Genomic DNA, 5,477 nt, shown 5'->3' with positions numbered 1-5,477 from the left:
ATTCCACCCCATGAGACAGAATTGCTTCTTTCTGCCTGGTTGCATAAATTCTTTTTTTTTTACTCTTGAAGTTCAGAAATTTAAAAAACCTATGTCTCGGTGTCAATTATCTGTATCATCACTTCCCAGTGTGCTCTTGAGGCTTCAAATTCAGTTATTACTTTTATAAATTTCTCTTTAGAAAAACATGCAATTTCAAAACCTTTTTCTTTTCACTGTTAAAGTGTCTACAAATACCAATTATATTTAAATTGGATGATTTTTTTTTTGGTCCTCATTATCTGTTACCCTCTTCCTAATTTCCTCAAACTGTAACATTTTGTAAGTTTTTGCTTTTCTTTTTGTCAGTGATTCCATTTTCAGAGGCATCCATTCTCTTCCTTGCCAGGCCTAATCATTTATTAGTTCTGTGTGAAGTTTGCTTTATTCTCCATGTGCTTCTATAATTTCCCTTCTCAATTTTGAGTTCCTGTTTATGGAATTTATTTTATCATTAAATCTCAATGGGAAAATGTCTTCTATACCATGAATTCAATTTTCTCTAAAATTTGGTTCTTTTCTGTGTTTTTCACTCTAGTGTTCTCAAAAGAAAAACTTAAATAAGGATTTTCTATGGTTGGGAGGTGATTTCTTTTCTCCTTGGCTAAACATCTTCCATTTGTTATCACATTACCTTTAATTTGCTTTGAGTGCCCCTTTCTATCTTAGTTGAGACTTGTTACTTGTTCTGCTCCCGATTCATGCTAAGGCTTGGTTTGGAGAAGCTAGGCATTTTATATTTTGTGATATTGTTAATTATGGTAGCATTGCGAGTGAACCAACTGTGTGATTTGTTAAATCTCCTGTATTGTGGATGCATGGAGCCCCAGAAATCATGCCTCTATGAGAGAGTCCTTTCCAGTTGCTCAGTAAACCTTTCCTTCTCTTTGTTCATGGCAGCCACTTCCATGTGTATACCCTCACCCAGTGGGTGACTGAATGGTAAAGGTATCCTTACCATGGATTATAGCAAACTTTGTTACTCAACCACAGAGTGTGGGAGGGATTTCAGCCTCCCAAACATGCCTCTGTCCCCATGCAATGTCTTTCTGCTCTGAGGAGCTCTTTAGATTAGAAATGATCTGTCTCCCTCCATCTTTTATTCTCAGCCAAGAAAATCGCAATCATGTCAGCAGGGTCCAGAGTGGCCTACCCCAAATATTGATTACCTTGAATAAAGTTGCTTGTCAAGCAGCTGGTGCAAGAAGGGCACATAGACCTGCCTTGTCTCCCAGAAGATAAATCTCCCCTGGGAAAGGTACCCTTTTTGCTTTAGGGGGGCTAAGGAACAGACATTCTTATCACTAGAGTTAAGAAATTCAGGGCTGAAAAGCTTGCCTAAACAAATGTTGTTACCCCTTTAGTCATTTACCACCCAAGCTCAAGCTTGGTTTAGATTCCTCACTGATGAGCACCCAACCTATGTGTCCATGTCCTGTCAATTCTTCACAAATGTATTGCTTCTTTGTTTAAAATTATGAAAAGCTGGATGGTTCATCATTTCTTAAAGCATCCTTTATGATCTCCTGCATGCAGATATTCAATTAGTTTTCTCCTGTTATTCTGGTTTGTGTCCAATTTTCCTATTAGTGCAGTCATGACAACTCAAAAAGGCTAGAGGGGAAAATTGTTCCCTCCTGACAATGGTGTACCCTAAGGACTTTTTATGCTAAAGACTAAAATTTGTTAGTGTTCTCTAACTGCCTGTACTTCTCTAAACCTTGAGAAATAATACACGTTAAACCTAGTCTCATTAATGAGTTTTGTCTTGGAATATTCCAGTAACGCTGAACGTTAAGTGATTAAAAAATTATAAATTATAAATATATATTGTAGCAAGTCTGTAAGCGTTGAAACAAAGTTCATTAAAAATATATAATCTAGTTTATAAGTGTTGAACCATACATAGTTCATTAGACCCAAATGAACTTTAGAGTTGGAAACTCTTAAGAGGGTGTTTAATTTACCATGATATAAAAAGGTAAACATTGATAATAACAAGGGGCAAAAATGGCCACTTGAGTTGCTGCCAAAGGGCACTTGTTTTAAATATTAATTGAAGCATAGCATGAACAAGTAAACATTAGTTGAATAATAAAAATATCTATGAATAATTGATTCAGTGAAATAATAGCAGATTATTTTTTGGGGGGTCCAGAGAGGACCAGTGCTGGCATACCTCATCTCATTTGAGCCTGTATCACATGTCAGGCACACTTTGGCCAAGAGCACCCAGGTAATTTAGTAAAGTCAAGTTTCCAAGCAGGCAGGTTAACCCCAGAGTCTGCATCCAGTCTCAGAACCTCTGTGCAGGAATGGATGGGATTATCCCCCAGCTACAGCTCCATGTCTTACCTTATTATTATTTTTTTTTCTTGCACATCAATATAATTCTATAGAATCATTGCCATATACACATTGCCTTCTATATCTGTGGACTGATGCTTCATATTTTGACTTCAGGTATTTGTTTATCTTATTAATTTTTATTTACATTCACAATATAGTTTAGGTGTACACTAATTGAACCTCAAAGGGGTGACAAATACATTCATTTTAAATTCCTAATGCATACCTTAGTGAAAATTTATATCTTAGCATTTATCTTTTCTTACACAAAACCATTTGTTTTTGTATAAGTATTCATCACTTAACTCTCGTTTTATTGAAGATATAAAAGGTTTCTTTATCTTTGTTATATTCCACACCCAGCATGTTGCTTGTCACTTAGAAAGAGCTCAATTAACGTTCACTGGATTTAATTGAATAATGATGAGAAGTTTCTAAACAAATAACATTATGTGACAAATAAACACTTTAATATACAGGACCCAAGCATGAATTGAGCCTAACAGATGCAATGGAAGAGGAAAGAGAATGTATATTTCTTTAGCAGTCACTTGAAGCATGTTCTTTTCATTCACTTATTGCGACTCTTCCTAGTCACCGATAAGTCAGGGATTTTAAGTCACTCTCCTCAAAGTTACTTGATTCTGATTGTGACTCAAGATCACAGATTTGCTCTTCCTCAGCAAAGGTTTAAACCAGCTTCACAAATAAGGCAAATATTGCTAATTGTTCCATGAAGTAGATAAAATAAAGGCTCAAAATACACACATTACTAGAACTCACTATTACAATTGAGGGAATGGTCCCATGTTCACTTTGAATTTCAGTTGCTCCTGAGAACATGGTGAAATATATCATAATTTTCTAAAAATAACAACATTTAGGTGTGTCCTAAACTCATATTCATTTTAAAATATATTGAGAAAACGGTACTAAACTATCATGAATGTTGATCTTGCAAGAGTGTTTCGAATTTGACTTCCTGTCTTCTAATGGTATTATTTCCTTTGTTATTACCTCCTAAGAAAATTTTCTTTCTCATGAGTACTCATACAAATCAATGGGTAATGTATGTGGACAAATACTACTTTTTATGCTTTCTTAATTAGATTGTATTGATTGCATATTTACATTTCAGTGTCTTTTAGAATTAACTATATCTTTTTTATTTTTTATTTAATATCACAAATTATGCTTTGAAATATCCCAACATATGTGAGAAAGGCTTAATGAAGGAAATATTCTGCAATTAATACTTCTTAGGTACTTATATATATCATGATTACATGAAAAGTCAAATTACTGTTTTTTGAGTACTAGGAAAATAAGAAAGAAATAACCATAATTTATAGGCAAACTGTATTAGGAAATGTTTAGGTTAATTTTGAAAATCTAACTGTAAATAAGATTTCCTTCATTTTAAGTCATAGTTATTGTACGTATGTGTGATGACTTGTTTCAATAGCCAGTAAATTGGGGTGGTTTCTGAATCTCCCTTTGGTTGTCCCTCCCCTTTGTTTCAAGTCAATCAGAAAACCTTGCTGACTTTGTCTTAAATCCTCCTTCAAGCCCCCCTCCTGCACCCTGTCTCTACGGGCACTGGGCTAATGTTTGTGTGCATTATCTCTGCGTTTGGGTTCCCCCATTCTGACCACCTTTGTGACCATCCTCCATATTGCTGCCAGTGCGGTTGTTCTGAAATGTAAATACGGTCCTGCCTCTGCAGTTTACCTCTGTCATGGTCTTCCCTTAGCATATTTTGAAGTAAAATACTTCCTGGTAATATATTTGAGGCCTTCTGTGATCTTGCCCCCTGCTTGTTTCTTAGACTCAGCCCTTGTCACTACTCTCAACAAAAATGCACTGCTCAAGCTGTATTGAACTATTGTCGTTGTGCAAAGATTCCATGAATTTTCACAGCCTTTCAAGCGGCATCTGTTGCCATTGCCAGAAACATAGTTTCCCCAACTCAATACCAAAAAATACCACTAATTCTTCTTTTTCCACTTATAGTGTTTTCTACAGTTCATAATTAACACAATTACATCCTCATTAAAAAAAAACCTCAATGCAAAAACATTTAATTTGTTCACATAAAATAATTTAATGTATCCATATTAAATTCTCTTTCATTTCCAATTTCAGAATAATTAAACAATATTATCGCATGACTCTTGCTCTCAGCCAATTTCACTGATTTTTCCCCAGCAAGCTTGAAGCTAAAAATGAAGTGCTTACCTTGAATTAAGGACTTCCTCCTCTGCCCTTTGAATAAATCTCTAATGGGCATCTTCAGATATTGTCTTGGAAGATGTTCTAATGTGTCCTGGAGATTCTTAAAGTCAGACACTCTATTTGTTAATTTCCATACCCTAAGTGTCATGAACAACACTTGCTACATGGCAAGTGCTAATGTATTATATGTTTAGAGAATGAAATATGTCAAATGATTAAGAATAAGACTTAATTAGGAGTTTTCAGTGTTATTTTGAAAATTTTCATCAAAATGACAGAACATAATTATCCAGTTAAACAATTATCCTCAATCATGTTCTTGCTTAAATTCCGTAAGCATTAATATACAAGTCACTGAAACAGAATTTTTATGTGCCTATATATTAGGTTAGTTTCTTAGGGAACTTGGAGAATAAAACACTGACTATTTAATATATTTTTATATTATGAGTGGATGATGAAATAGTAGTTGGTACTATTAGCTATACTCTGCACTACTTACTTTTGAATCACCTAATAAAATTGGAAGTAAAATTTAGTAACCATGTCTTAGTCTTATTTTGTGTGTGAGTCTGTGTGTGTGTGTGTGTGTGTTTGTAAAATAATTTGAATACATTCAAATATCTATCGTGTTGTGGCAATGTAGGTAAATTTATGTATAAAAGTCAGTGAACATAATACTTATACTTTTGTATTGAGCACCTTATTAATATGAATGAATAATGTATAATACTTAATCCTTTCATTTCACATTGCACTGCACTTTTTTTTTTAAAGAATGGCACTACAACAGTAAAAACAGTGACTAGATTGGATTACATAGTCTGGATCCACGTTTTTTATATGAAAAAAAG

The sequence above is a fragment of the Hipposideros armiger genome, unplaced genomic scaffold (assembly GCF_001890085.2).
Source record: "Hipposideros armiger isolate ML-2016 unplaced genomic scaffold, ASM189008v1 scaffold_713, whole genome shotgun sequence".
NCBI lineage: Eukaryota > Metazoa > Chordata > Mammalia > Chiroptera > Hipposideridae > Hipposideros > Hipposideros armiger.
The sequence above is the reverse complement of the archived record's forward strand: the minus strand, read 5'-3'. Positions refer to the sequence as shown.